The sequence below is a fragment of the Vanessa tameamea genome, chromosome W (assembly GCF_037043105.1).
Source record: "Vanessa tameamea isolate UH-Manoa-2023 chromosome W, ilVanTame1 primary haplotype, whole genome shotgun sequence".
NCBI lineage: Eukaryota > Metazoa > Arthropoda > Insecta > Lepidoptera > Nymphalidae > Vanessa > Vanessa tameamea.
The window spans coordinates 5,364,779-5,381,377 of NC_087340.1; the positions used below are offsets into that span (position 1 = coordinate 5,364,779).

At 35.3% G+C, this 16,599-nt stretch overlaps 1 pseudogene; it reads right to left on the reverse strand.

The window, feature by feature from the left end:
• Nucleotides 1-2,217: 2,217 nt before the first annotated feature.
• On the reverse strand, nt 2,218-6,766 carry LOC135194584 (uncharacterized; annotated as a pseudogene).
• Nucleotides 6,767-16,599: the final 9,833 nt, after the last annotated feature.

Below are 16,599 nucleotides of genomic sequence, written 5' to 3' on the forward strand. Positions count from 1 at the left end.
TTTTTAAATTACTAACTTCTTTGATAGTATTGTTATATAATTTTAAATGTACGTTTCTATTCTTCATTTTCTTTTTTGACAATATCATGAATTCAGTGTTGGTTTTGGAAAATTTAAAACCAGTTTTTTTGGACCATTCTTCAAGGTTAATGAGGGTGTTTTGAATTAATTTTAACGTAGGTTTTAATGTCCTACCGCTACATACTAAAGTAAGATCATCAGCAAACAAAAACCCTTTAACTGGTTTTTCCATATGAGATAAGACATCGTTTATGGCAAGTAAAAACAATATTACACTGAGTACCGAGCCTTGAGGAAGACCATTTTCAGTAGGTACAGAATTTGATGTTGTATCATTGACTGTTACTTTAATTACTCTTCCTGAAAGAAAGTTTCTGACAAACGCTAATGCATTTCCTTTGATATTAATGTCTTGTAATAATTTAAGAACTCTGTGTTTCCAAACCATTTCGTATGCTTTTTCAATATCCAAACCTACAATTACCGTGTAATTATCAATAGCATAATTATCAAGTACTTCACTTTCTGTGTTCATTAAATGGTCTATTGGTGAACGGAATTGTCGAAATCCATATTGAAATGGGGAGATATGTTTATTTGTTTCTATATACCATCTGATTCTTTTACTAACAATTTTTTCTAATATTTTACACAGGTTACATGTTAGGGATATGGGCCTATAACTGGTTTTAAGGCTAGTTATTTTGTTAGGTTTTAATATTGGGATAACTAAGGCTTCTTTCCAGCTATCTGGAAATACCTTCTTTTTCCATATACAGTTGTATAATTTAAGTAAATACTCAAGAGCATTGACGGGCAAGTGCCCGATTATAGTATTAGATATATTGTCTGGTCCTGGGCTGGAATTACCGACCTGATACAACACTAATAACAGTTCATGCATTGATAATTCCTTATTAATTGGATTTGAATTATCGTAAATATCAAAATTTGTTTTGACTTCCTGAATGTTTTTATAACAGTTAAAGTGATCATCATAATTAGTGGAGCTAGAATTGGTAGCAAAGGTTTTAGCTAATAAGCAGGAACATTCATATGGATCAGATGTGTATGTACCGTCAGGTTTTTCAAGTATGATATTTCTGAATAGGTTACAATGATTAAGTTTTTGTATTTTTTTCCACATATCCCCAATAGGAGTTTTATTGTTTATGGATGACACCCAATTTTCCCAATACCTCTTTCTACTTTCTTTGAGGAGTCTTCTATAGTAAGCTCTCTTTTTCTTATATTCAATTTTGTATATTGAATTCGGGTCATTCCTGGCATATTTTTTAAAAAGTTTTAGAGCCTTTTTGGTTTCTCTAATTGCGATTTTACACTCATTGTTCCACCATGGTAAATTGTTCTTCCTATATGATCCAGAGGTTTTAGGAATTGATTTGTTAGCAGCTTCAAGAATTAGTTTGGAAAACTTTTCTATTATATCATTAATAGAGTAATCAGAATTAGAACTTAAAGTTGGTAATCTGGGAATATTTTGATTGACTTCTTCACTAAACATTAACCAATTAGCTTTTTCGTATTTCCATTTTTTTGGTAGTTTAATGTTGGTTTGTATAACTTGTGAAATAAAGGATTTAATTGAAATTGGAAAATGGTCACTGTCATATAAATCATCTAAGGCATTCCATTCAAAATAAGAACTTATATTTTGTGAAGCTAAAGTTAGATCTATATTACTCGTACGGCCAATGTTAATATCAAAATGTGTAGGTTGACCATTGTTTAATAATAATATATCACTATTCTCGTCAAGCCATTCAGGAATCATTCTACCTCTGGTATCACATTTATCAGAACCCCAGTAAAAGTGATGGCTGTTGAAGTCACCCAAAACTATAAAAGGTGTTGGAAGTTGATCTATTAGTGAATTTAAATCGTTTATGTTAAGTGGATGACTATTAGGAAGATAAACATTGCAAATGGTTATAGTGTAAGGGAATCTAATTCTTATGGTTACTGATTCTAAGTAAGTATTAATTTGAATTTCTTCAGGTAATGTATGTGTTTTTATAAATGTCACAACTCCACCACTAGCCCTATTACTTTGAGATCTATTCTTATAAAAAGGTTCGTATCCTTTTAAAGACGCACAATAATCAGAAGTAAAGTTTGTTTCTTGTAAACAAATGCAACTTGGACTTAACCGACTGATTAGTAATTTGACATTTTCTAATCTTCTAAAGTAGCCATTAACATTCCATTGCAGAAAGTCCACACTAGAAAATGTAATATTAAATTAAATATCTAATTAAAGTTAATAGAAAATATATATATCTGTTTATAGTTAATTATTATCTGTGTCAGAAGTTACAATGGAGATTTCATGAAATATTGACATTTCATGAAGCTTTCTCGATAAGCGTGAACATCTATTTTTTAAGCTTTTATTCATTTTACCGTGAATCTTATTGCACATTTTAATTAAATTTTTGATATTATCTGTATATGAATATACTAGTTCTTTTATATTTTGTTTCCCTCTAGAATTGTCCAATAAACTAATAAATTGGTCTAAATTAATTGGGAATGTTGAATCTTTGTTTAATTCTAACATACTATCTTCAATGTCTTTCCAAACTTCCTCTTCAGTTCTAGGGTCTGTTTTCTTCAACTTTTTCTTCGTCTTTGTTTTTGCTTTATCCTCTTCAAATGACACATTACTGCTTGTTTCATCAGTTTCAAGTTCCATTATATCAGAATCATCACCTTTTGGTTTAATTATATCAATTTTTGAAGAATCACTGATGGTTGGTGAATGAATCCGTTTAATTCCTTTGGGATTTTTTTGAAGTGGTTGTGTAAGTTCTTTTACTAGTCGGCCGTGATCAGGTCTTACGTCATCATTTCTATCGAATATTTGACTTATATCTTCGGACACTTGATTTCCAATGTCTTGGTGAGGGGTTTGGGAGCTTAATAGATTTTGGGGACAATTTTTAGCTAAGTGACCCATTGAGTTGCAGGTAAAACATTTAAGAGCATCAGTAGACACATATATCCAGTAGTTTGTGTCTTCACAGGTTAATTGGAATGATTCTGGGAGGCGTGAGTAATCATCTGGGCTAATATATAATTGTCTTCTAAAACTTAATATATGAGAGAATCCTGGATCCGTAACACCTATTTTCATAAATATTATCGGGGACATAATCTTAATTTTTAATTCTTCAAATTTTTGTTCTATAATATAATTTGGTATGACGGGGCAAACGTTTGATAAAACTACTCTTTTGTTTCTAGTAATTAACGGTTTTATTTCCAGAATATTTTGATTAATAATAATTTTTCTCTTTTCTTCGACAAGCTTGTCAGCTGTTTTTTTTGAATCTAGATATATGCATATTCGTGCATTCGATATACGGGAAATAAAATGTATAGATGCCGCTGGTATAATAGTCGATAATGCAATAAGGTACTCCCTGAGTGTTATTCCATCGATTGAATCCAATATAATGGCTTGATCTTTCTTGGGGAAACATGTTGACGAGGTCACATTCGCATAACTTGTGTTGTTCGGTGCCGGTAGTAACTGTGTAGATGGTTGAGACATTTGGGAGTTTTGGGACGTTGGGGTAGAATTCATAATAATATAACGGGTCTCCTGTTGCCAGGAGTTACCCTGTTTTTATTACTTCGATTGTTTAGTTTTTATAATTACTTAACGCGTAAATAAAAACACAACGTGTCAAGCGGAATGAGTCACGCGCGTCCACTATAACAACTCGCGCCGTACTGAGTATCTTTTTTTGTTTTCGTAATAATAGCAGAAAAGTAAAAAAATATGAAAGTGTAAATTTAAAATGCAGTTTTCTCCACAATTTGGTTTTTTGAGATGTGACACTATTGAACGGAGGTGCGATATACTCCTTTTCACGAAAGAAGTCCCCCAGACGCAGCGCTGTATTCACGCAACATAATGTTGCCAGGGTTAATTACGGGAAAATATTATATTAAGATACGATATCAAGAATGTTTTATTATTTGAATATAAGTTTTAAATTTGTTTTTTAGTATTTTATTAATTAAATTTTATATTTGTTGTTTAATTGTATAAATTGCATTTTTATTAATTATTGACTAGATTTTAAATGTAATTTATTATTATATTAATGAAAATTATTGAATAGATGGGATTATTAGTGTCGTTATTAATAATGATTATGTAATTTGATTATTTATTTTGAATTTTCCGGGATATTAAGCGGGCTTCTGTGTATCACAAAATAAGGGAAAAAAACAAAAATAAATCAGAGTTTTATTGAATAATTATGATCAGTTACATCGGTCATACTAACATCACTGTCGGAAGAGTGAATGGAAACAGAGTCCGATTCTGTTTCACTATCACTAGCCGTGGATATGATGAGTCGGTCCATTTCTTCATCTATAAGGCTGTAATTTTTTAAGTATTGCTCTTCCAAATGCTGTGCGTGTTTGCATTGAGCAGCCCAATCTTCCGCTGAGATACTTTTAAAAGCCTCTTCGGTTATACTCATTATTTTTTTTTGTCTTGGGACACGTTTTTATCCGCCACCTTTCTTTTCACAAGGCTCCAGATTTTTTCGATCGGGTTGAGTTCGCAGTGATAAGGCGGCGATTTCAAAACCTCATGGTTGTGAGCTTTCAATAATTCATCCACAGCATATGTCGGTGGACTTTTATTTTGTTTGACAAGGTCAAACAATACAGCTTTTGTCCAGGTATTTTCAAAATAGATACCCTTTTCTCGCAGCTACTCTTGCAACCTACTTTTGATGCTTGACATTGTGGGCGCTTTGTTTAATTGTGTACAGTGATAAGGAGCGTTATCCATTACCACAAGAGACCTTTCAAGTAGGTTAGGAATCAGTTTTTCCCTCAACCATTTAAGGAAATTTGTTTGTGTGAAAAGGAGTTCATGTCGTCGTGATAATCTGAAGACTTTGATTGGGATTTGAACATCAACAATGCCCCATTTATAAAACCATTTTCTGTCCCTGTATAAGCGATTATTCAGCGACTCCCTACAGATTCTGAGACCATCAATCCCGGCTCCTTCTCACTTTGCCAACAACATTTTGTATGATAAGTATTATGTATGTACTCTGGGGTAATGCAGCTGACATTAATACCATTTTTGTACTGCAGAAGAGGGCTTTAAAGAAATTAAAATAATAACTGTCGCTTCTCAATTTGTTTTTGATAATGTTATGTATGTATGCAAAAACATAAATAATTTTCCCAGAAATTGTGACGTACATTCTATTAACACTAGGAACAAGAATAAACTTGGTACTCCAAGTACCCGATTACACAGGGTTAGTAACTCTTTTTTGGGGCAATGTATACGTTTTTACAACAGGATCCCAGAAAACGTTCAAAATTATTCAATTATAAAATTCAAAAGAATCGTTAGAGTATTTGTGTGCTAAAGGATATTACAACACTAATGACTTTTTAGTTGACTGCACACCTTGGGAATGAAATGATCGCCTCCAGGCTGTTTCAAATAACCAAAATGTATTTATTATTGTACACGCAAAATGGAAAAAAAAAACCCGCTGAGTTTCTTTCGCCGGTTCTCAGGTCCGAGGTGTTAAATTCCGAACCTTTGGTAGATTTTTGACTATCAATAAGCAAGTGTAAACACTTCTATATTAAATAAAGATTTTTGACTTTGAATTTGACTATGTATATAGGTCTCGTCTAAATATACGATCGGTCTTTTTTCCACAGTGCAATTTCTTCGGATTTTTTCCAAATATCTTGTACGCCATGCGATTATGTCATGGCGTTCCATAAGAAATTTACGTTTGGATTGGCATCGCTTATACTTGAAACCAATGTTATGTAATATTCTGTACAATGTTGTGATGCTTCCCTGAAAATTTATGTCTTTTCTCAATGCGGCACGTAATTTACCCAATGTCGGTAACTCCTTCCTCACAATATAAAAACTGTGATTTTTTTCCCGTATGGCGCACAGATCAAACCCATCGAAGTCGAACTTTTTGGGATGCGGACGACTTTTCCCTGGTGTGACAATTTTTTTTGAAGTACTCGCTGCTGTTATACCTTCTTTTGTAATTCTGGTCACAGTTTTTTCGGACACGCCTGCAATTAAATTAAGAACAAATAAAAAATATATATCACTTGCAAGTTTTTTTTTAAATATATAAAAGGACAGAAGGGCCTTCACCAGAACTCATTTTATTTAGAGCGGGTAGATGGGCGTGGTAAAATAAACGATCCAGTCCAAGATGTTAATTACAATTTAATAATCACTGTAGTCACAGGAATAGTTCGAATACACAGCACTTTCATACAAAAATCAACTAAGATAGTTTGAACAATACGGCAATATGGCGGCAATCACAGCGATTCGTCATAAGTGTGGTAAACGGGCGCCCTCTCGTTCGATCGTGTCGTTCAAAATGGCTGCTCGCCTCACCATCCACTATGACGCTTCGCTAGGTTGACAGCTTGTCAACCTGATATAGGACGGAAACGCCGTCATATATATTCATCTTAAAAACAAAAATAATAGGAATATATCAACAATACAATAAATCGGCAAAAAAATCAATGGCACGGCAACCCTAAACATACCTGTCATTGCGGCGACTCTTGCGAACATTGTTTAGTGGTATTAAAATACCTTGATTATTTTTTTCCGCATCACAGAACTCTTCATCTTCAATATAATTTCTCGAGCCGAACTTTTAACAACTTTAGGCATCACGGAAAATCCTTATTAACGCACTAATCTAATTAAAAACACACAAATATATACAACAACAAACGAACTTGATAACACTGACTGACCATTGATATCGACAAACGACAACATGGCCGATCTGTCAAATTTGAAAGTATTTTTTAGTTCCACAATCCACCGCGGGACTTCTTTCATGAAAAAAGTATATATATGTTAACATTGATATTTTTTTTTTTACAAAATTTCACGCAAAGGTAGTCTATGTTCAGACAAATATTAATAAATTATCTCTGATTTTGCGTTACAAATCATTTTAAACTATAAAATAAATTATTTATAACATATTTTGCGTGAGTTATGGCGTTATTGATTTTTTAAATTCTCAGTTTTTTAGAAATTTCTAATTGAAAATTATTTTTTAAAAACCGGTAATAAAAGTGGTTGCACTATAATCTCACTTCACACGATATGACGTATTGTTACGGAATACCAAAATTTTCAATTCGTTTTTTTTTTTTTTTTTTCGCTTGCGTTAGCGTTGGTTAACACACGTGTTAAGAGATTTTGAGTGTTTTCGTTTTGTTTTGTAGTATATTTTATTGTTAATAGTGCTTTAGTTGGTAGTTGGGTTAAGTGGTGTTAGTAATATTTGTAAATCTTGTGAGTATTTAACGTGTTTTAATATTTTTTAGCTTCTAAGTTTTATAATGGAGGTTGATCCTCCTTCTGATCCCCCTGATCCAGGTGGCTCAATAGAGCCTGTTCCCGATACTCTATCTCCTCCCTCTGTACATGTTTCCCGAAAACGCCTCGGTAATGATTCCATTAATTCCGATTCCAATGTCAAAAAAACCATAATTAATCCTAGTTCAGCAAATCCCTCAATACAAACGATTTACACTCATCCATCCTTCTCTGAAGGCCCTAAAATGTATTCCGACGATGACAAGGGTCCTTTCATCGTTCATGTGTCCCGGGAAGTATCTGACCCAGCTTCAGGAACTACAATACGGGCAATTAAATTCGGACAATTCCTGCACACTCATAAAATTAAGAGTATTATTAACGATGGTGTTAAGAACATAGGCCGTAACAAAATTTCAGTTGAATTTTCAACAGCTCAAGCAGCAAACACCTTTCTAGTGAATCCTATTGTTGAAATGTGCAAGTATAAAGCTACTGTACCGACTTTTAATGTAACTAGAATAGGATTGATTAAGGGTATTCCCGTGGATTGGACGATGGAAGAACTGGCAATGTCACTTGAGCTTCCCACTGGATGTGGTGAAGTTATGAAAATAAGACGCCTGAATAGAAAAACAATTGCTGACAGTGTAACTACATGGGTTCCTACCCAATCTGTTGTAATTACATTTAGAGGTCAAATGCTTCCTTCAAAAGTGTATTCCTACCATACATCCCTTCCAGTAGAAACTTATAAACTTCCCACTATCCAATGCCTTAATTGCTGCCGTTATGGTCATATTAAAACTCAGTGTCGATCTCAACCTAGGTGTTTTAAGTGCTCCAAATCCCACACAGGTGAGTCTTGTAGTGTAAGTAAGGATAACGCCACTTGCTTACATTGCTCTGGTAACCATTTCACAACAGACAAGGATTGTCCAGAGTTTTCTCGCCAACAATCGATCAAAATTGTTATGTCTCAGGACAACATTTCATACATTGAAGCATCCTCTCGGTTTCCTCCTGTACGTAGATCCTATGCAGAGATTGCAAAGGAGATGTTTACCCCTCCCACATATTCTCCAATTCTCCCTAGTCAACCTATCCCTTCAACTACCCGGTCCTATCGGAAGACTGTTATCAGTACTCCTCGCCCAAGATCACCTCTTGGGAAAGGGTATGATAAACAGGCCCATCAATCGATCGTTAGTAATTGTCCCTCTACTGCTCCTAATGGTTGTGCTCTCAACCAAAACACTCCTAACCCTCTTAATAACAATCCCAACTTCTTAGAAATGCTAACTAAGATCCTTCTTAGTATTATCTCAACATGTAACGATATCCCCTTACCGTCCAACGTTGCTCAAGACTTATGTCAGTTATTCTCCATCCTTCACAATGGCCCCAATCAGCTTCCTTCAATGGAACTGCAAGAGCCTCCGGCCTAAAAAACATGAACTCCTCTCTCTAATAAACCTCCATAAACCTGTCATTATTGCCATCTCTGTAACATGGTTGATCCCTGGATCCCGATTCCGGGTCCCAGGCTTCTCCTGTTTGAGGGATGACAGAAGTGATGGTTATGCTGGGAGTGCCATTTTCGTTCGGCACTCCCTTCCCTTCTCCCAAATTCCTTTATCCCTTCCCAGCCAGCATATTAATGCTGTTGCTGTTAGAGCCCTTAACATCTCTTTTCTTTCCCTGTATATTCCTCATCCTAATCCAGCTTTAATTCCTCATATATCTGCCATCATTTCCTATCTCCCTAGTCCTATCCTAGTCATGGGGGATTTTAACGCCCATCACACCGCCTGGGGTTCACATTTCTGTGAACCATTTGCTCTCTTGTTGATGGACATGTTTGATGATGCAAACCTCTGCATCATCAATAATGGCTCACCAACACGTAGAGTATATCCTAACCAAAACCCAAAATCCGCTGTAGACTTATCCTTAACTTCTCCAGTCCTTGCTTCTCAAATATCCTGGAATGTCCTCTCATCCTCTTTTGGCAGTGATCACTTTCCTATCCTCCTTTCTTTAAATCACCGATCCATTGCCCATATCAATCCAAATCCCTTATAAAAATTCAAATTAAAAAATGCTAACTGGTCTGCATATGCTGAGTTTGTTGATTCCATGATCGACACCCTCTTTGTTTCACAAGACTATGGAAATGTAATTCTTTGCTATGATCTTTTCCTTAATGGTATTTTAACTGCAGCTAATCTCCACTTCCCTAAAAAACACACCTCAAAAAATCATTTGCTTTCCACCCCCTGGTGGGATGAGGAATGCAAACGATTATCTGAACAGAGACTAGAGGCTGAAGCATCATACTCATTGTGTATGTCTTTGGATAACTTTTGTAAATATCAGAAAATCGACGCCAAATTTAAACAATTTATTTCTAAAAAGAAAAAAGTTAGTTGGATTCATTTCTGTGAATCCCTGAGTCCTCGTTCCTCTTCCTCTGTAGTCTGGTCCCAACTTAAAAAATTCCGCCGATGCCTTAATTCTGTTGACCCTTCCTCAAATACTCCTTCTGAGTGGCTTAACAATTTCGCTGATAAGCTTGCCCCCCCATTTGTCCCTTATGAGGACAGTTTTCTAAATTCTACGCCAGCATTCACATCCACTTTGGATGAAATGGATGCCCCCTTTTCTTTTTCCGAACTTCAATGTGCGTTAAATGGTTTATCTGATTCTACTCCTGGGGAAGACGGCGTTCCTTACTCTTTTATTTGTAAATTAAATGATAAAGCGAAAAAATGTTTTTTAAACATAATTAACTCGGTTTTTATCAAAGGAATTGTCCCGCAATCTTGGTAGACACAAATTGTTATCCCGATCCTTAAACCGGGTAAGAACCCTTCGGATTGCAACTCATATAGACCGATAGCTTTATCATCAACTTTGGCAAAGATCACTGAACATCTGTTGAAGAACCGCCTGGAATGGTTAATGGAAAGCAGAAATATACTTGCTCCCTCCCAATTTGGCTTTCGGAAGGGGTTGAGCACCATTGATAATCTAAGCATACTCACAACAGACATTCGAATTGCCTTTGCTAAAGGAGAGTACCTTGTGGGAATCTTTCTAGATATATCTTCTGCATATGATAATGTACTTCTTCCGTTACTCAGGCAGAAAATGCAACAGCTGAGTATTCCACCGAGGATAGTTCATCTCATATGTAATCTGTTAACTTGCAGATCAATAACGGTTAGACACCAACATCTCTCTCTTCCCCCCAGACTTGTCTGGAAAGGTCTTCCTCAAGGCTCAGTACTCAGTCCTCTGCTTTACAGCATATACACCCATGATCTCGATTTGTCTGTTAACAATTTTTGTAACATTCTCCAGTATGCTGATGACACTGTTTTGTATTATAGATCTAGCTCCATTGAAAATTTAACATTTCGATTAAACTCTGCTTTGCATTACCTATCCCAATGGCTCTCTGACCATGGCTTATCGCTATCGATAGCCAAAAGTCAAGCAGTGGTATTTACTAAAAAAAGACGTATACCTACCTTTAATTTGTTTTATGAGGGTCAGCGCATTAACTTTGTAGACAAAACAAAATTTCTTGGTATTATTCTCGATCACCGACTGAACGGAATTTCACACTCTGACTATTTAGCCAAGAAATGTGAAAAATCAATTAATGCCCTTAGAGCAGTATCTGGAGTTTGGTGGGGAGCTCACCCTTATACATTGAAGCTGATCTATAACGCAATAGTTCGTAGTCATTTGGACTATGGACTGTTTGTTCTAGATCCATTCAATAAATCAGCTTCAGAAAAATTAAACAAAATTCAATTTAAATGTTTGCGCATAATCTTGGGTGCGATGAAATCCACTCCTACTAATGCTCTGCAGGTTGAGTGTGTTGACCCTCCTCTACATATAAGGAGGCAATACTTATGTGACCGCTTTATCATCAAATTGTTACAGCTATCTTCCCATCCTCTATTGGCCCGATTAAACAAATTATCCCACCTTTACAACCCAGACAGACCGAAATCCTCATTCCTATTAAACAGTTTCCTCAAGTATACCAACCTCCCTCATCCCCTTACTTTTTCCTCTAATCCTCTTTTTTCCACCTCCTTTAAAGCTCTTATTTATAATACCCCCGTTATTACAAACCTTGGTCTTATAAAAGGTTCCCCTGATACTAGTGTCCAATTTCAAAAAATGTTTCATCAAAATTGGCCAAATCACCTCCCTATATATACTGATGCCTCTAAACTCTCACCGACCGGCTGCGTTGGTGCAGCTTGTTGGATACCTAAATATAAAATAGCCCTTTTATTTAAATGCCCCCCTGAAACCTCTATATTTTCCGGTGAGGCCATTGCTTTACTGGAAGCTATTATGTATGCCCAGTCACACAACATACAACAATCAGTTATTTTATGTGACTCATTAAGCTGTCTGTTGGCCATTAAAGAAAATCCTTTTCGTAGCAAATTAAGACTTTCCATCGTTTTTAAGATCAGAGAGGCTCTGTTGTCCTGTCACCAACAAGGCCTTCAGGTTTTGCTGGTCTGGATTCCAAGTCATTCCGGTATTATTGGAAATGAGATGGCTGACTCATTTGCTAAGATTGCCATCCAATCTGGTTCATCTGAGCATTTTGTCAATTCCTCTCGAGACCTGCTCACTCTTGCGAAAGCTCAAATGGTTAAATTCTGGAATGCTTTTTGGATTTCATCAAAATCGGTTAAAGGTAAGTATTATTCGGCGTTACAACCTGAAATTCCGAGGCGACCTTAGTTTTCACTTCACAGGCACGCTGACCGTTGGGTCACATCCACTATCTGTTGGTTACGCCTCGGCCATTCTTGCACACCTACCCACCTAGCAAAGATAAGAGTTCGAGATCACTCGCTGTGTGAATGTGGCCTAGACGAAGGTTCCGCTACCCACATCCTGTTCCTTTGTCCTAAACTTCTTCATCCCATTTACGACGTTCTCCCTCCTAAAGTTCCTCGTCCTATAAATGTTGAATGTTTGTTGACGTTTGTGTTTAGTCCATTTTGTTCTTTTTTGTGTAAATATATTAAATGTAATAAAATTAAGTTGTGAATAGTCCAATTGAGTGATATATCTTATTATATATAGTTTAGAATACTAACAATTATTTGTAATTTATCCTATTATTAACCCTTAATGTTTGTGTTGTTCTAGGTTACGGATTAACAAGGAAATTACTACTACTATACTTGGCTTTAAAATTTAATTGAGTTTGTTATCTCACCCATACCGATCAATCTCATTCGTGTCTTCTCCATCCTACGTGACATTGGCGAAATAATCTGTGCCCTGTCGGCACAACTAAAAGCCATTAAACTAAGAATTGAATTGAATTTTCAATTCAAGGTCGTATCGAAATGAGTTCAGCGAGGTGATTCTGAAACTCATATTTTGATTCCACATGTGGAATTTTTAATGAAAACTATATTTGGTATTCAGAAACTCGAATTAAATATATACTAGCGCCACTTTATGAGATTGTAAGTAAAACGAACTAATTTTCAGTGAGAACTGTATTATTTGACATTAATTGGGATTCTCAAACTCGATTTCGAAATTTAAAAAATTAAACTAACCTCGACTTAATACGCCAAATTAAAAGTTGATATGAGGTCAGGGGTGGCGGAAGGCTCTAGTGACAACTGTAAATCTATGTGATCTATTCAAAACATGTTAGAGGACCAAATAAAGCTACCTTGGCATGATAATATCACTCGGAAAAGGAGTTTTTCTAACGTAAGTATACATAAGTAAGTAAATTTTACTATTAATCATAAAGCAAATCAAATCATATTTATATTGCAGTAACGAATTAATAATAATTAATTGTCAATGAAGATCTAATGAGATATAGAATGAGATGTAGACGAACAAAAACCTTTATTAAGCTTTAAGGCCTTGATCTGAGGTTTACAATTTTACACAGATTCTTCTTTAATTTTTTTTTTATACTTGCTGATTTTTATATCAAGGGAACTAGTTCGGGGTTGGGTTTAGAATAATGCTCCACGATTTTGGTGGAACAAATTGTTAGAGGATTGGCCCCTGATTACAACAATATCACTCGCGTCCTGCGAAACTGCACCATTTTCGAGAAAATTAAGAAAAACTATCATAACCTATACACGCGGAAATATGTCAAATAGATCGTAATATCACTATAAGAGCAGGATAAGTAACTATTTTGTTTAAGTTCGACGAGGATGCAATATACATAAGGTGCTTGTCATATGTCAAAACGCTAAATGAATGTGTCAAATATCACGAATATGTTTTGACATTATTCATATTTAAATATGTCGTTCGTTGTTTCTTTTTGACTCGCGTTATTCGAATGAGTGCTCATTTTGTTTGTTGTGATTTATTTCGATGATTTTGCTAGGAAACTTAGATTTACACATTTGATTGTATAAAATTGACACAAAACCGACTCTGTTAACTCTGACTCAATATGGTCTTGTCGGACTTACCCCTAGAGTGTTTTTTAAGAAACCGAAGGCGCGAAGGGGGTGCTGCACATCCCGTAGCGCCGAAGGCCACTGAGTTTCGAAATTGTTAATATATAGCCTGATTTGAGGTTAGATTTATAAGATTAGTTTTGCCAATATCTCAGGAACGAAGCAAATTCGCATGATGGGAATGGTACCAGAGCATAGGGAGAATACTCATATCCTTCCCCACAGCCCCTCTACCCCCCTGCTCCTGCGATTTAGTAACCTGCTGCAGGTTACTAAACCGCAACCCTTGAATCTTCTTTTAAAATTGAAGAAAAAAGTACTGGATTTTTGCATACTGTCATGTCTAATCTACACTTGAATATTTAATAATCACACAAAAAACTAACTATTACAAGTAGACATTCTCGGCTCGACGCTCGATCATAGTGAACGCGCGCATTGTTATAAATTTGTTTACGTACGGTTTATCGCGGTACCCGCTAGGTTTTTACCTGCGGGCGCCTTGCGCACATCTGTTGACCGTCGATTACAATAATAATGGACGAACAATATGAATACGAGAATGAATATGAAAACAAAAATATATGTCAATCTAATTTTTTGAGTGAAAATGAGATGGTAGCGGATATCATAGAAGTAGAATCAAAACTATTAGAGGTATCACATGAAGTAAGTAAAGATAACGAGGAGCAGAAAGCCAGCAAAAGGGACAGAGAAGAAGATGAAGAAGACGAATGGAAATTAGTCCAAAAAAAAAACGAAAAGAAGTATAAATCTAGAAGTGAAAAAGAATATTTTGAAATATATATTTCATCCAGAGAAAAGTTACCAAAACAGTTCGCTTTAGCTAAAATTTTCTGTAATGAAGGAATAATAAATATCGAAAAAATTAAATATATTGATCCATTTAAGATAAGAGTCGACGTTGATAATGAAGTTATGGTACATAAGATTGAACAATGTAAAAAGTTCATAGATCTTGGATGGAGAATTCAGAGAGCCATGGAGGTTAATCTTTCCTATGGAGTCATTAAGAATGTAGATATAGAATTGTCAGAAGAAGAGATTGTAAAAAGTATTATTTGTCCAAATCCAGGAGAACTGATTTCTGTAAGCAGACTTTTACGTCGAAATCGAGAAGGGGATGATTGGAAACCTAGTGAGTCCATACGTCTATGCTTTAAAGGATCCTATCGTCCGTCGTACATATGTGTAGATGGACTACGAATCCAAGTTGAACCTTATGTTTTTCCAGTGTCACAATGTTCCCGGTGTTGGAAGCTTGGACACACATCGAAACGATGTTCCAACACAAATGTAGTATGTCTGAAATGTGGTGATAACCACCCCAATTGTGATACTACAATGTTTAAATGTAGTAATTGTGGAGGCCAACATATGTCTCTGCTACGATCTTGTCCGGCGTATCGAAAAGAGAAGAGGTTAAGGGAGTTAATGGCTGAATTTAACTGCACATATAGAAAAGCTCTGACCTTATATGCACCAACCGAGTCTCATAAACTGGAAAATTATAAATCCAATGTTAACTCAGATAATAAACCAACAAGTAATATGTTTGATATTTTACCACAAGAACCTTCCCCAATATTATTCAGAGAAGTGCCAACATATGCTGATATTGTAAAAGAAACCTCTACTACGCCTCAAAGTAAAAGACTTAAAAAAACAATGTACCATTCTTTAGGAAAACACAATCGGTTCGAAGAAGATCTTCCTGTTAAGTTCGACGATAATTTAAATAGTAACACAGATAAAAAAGATGAAAAGAAAAGAGAAGTTAAATTTAGTGAGCTCTTAAGTAGATTAAAAGAGATTTTATTTTTAAAAAATGAGTCATTTCAGGAAAAAGTGCAAAGTGTTATTAAGTGTTGTATTGAATGGGTGATTTTAGTGATTGTCGAAAATATGTCAGATTGGTCCATGTTGAAGTCAGTCACTGAGTATTTGAAATAATAATGGCTGAAAGTTGTAAGTTAATTAAGCTCAATATTATACAATGGAATGCCCAAAGTCTTCGTCCAAAGTTATTGACACTAAATCAGTTGTTAGTTCAAGAAAAGATTCACATTGCTGCACTCAGTGAAACGTGGTTAGAACCGGATAGCCGTCTTAAAATAAAAGGTTTTAATATTTTCCGTAAAGATAGGGACGACTCTTATGGAGGAGTGGCAATATTGGTTCATAATTCCATTACATCAACCTTAAAGAAAAATTATAGTAGCGCGAATGCTGGAATGGAAATGATTATAGTGGAAGTTTTTAACTGCGAACATATTAAGTATATTGCATCCATTTATTGCTCCCCATCCGTACAAACAAACAAATCAGATTGGGAGTACTTATTTAACCTTTTAGACAGCAATACTCTTATTTTGGGTGATTTTAATGGGCACCATGATAATTGGTCAAACAAAACAGATTTGCGCGGTTCTCAGATTCATGATGCCCTTATAGATAGTTGCTTCGTAACTTTAAATGACATTAATAGCCCTACTCGTATTAAACTCGTAAATAATAATATACAACAGTCTTCCCCTGATTTGTCTATAGTTTCATCTGACATTGCATTGAAACTTAAATGGAGAACTACAAATGAATGCTTAGGTAGTGACCATGTTATAATTAAGATAACGACACAATGGGAAA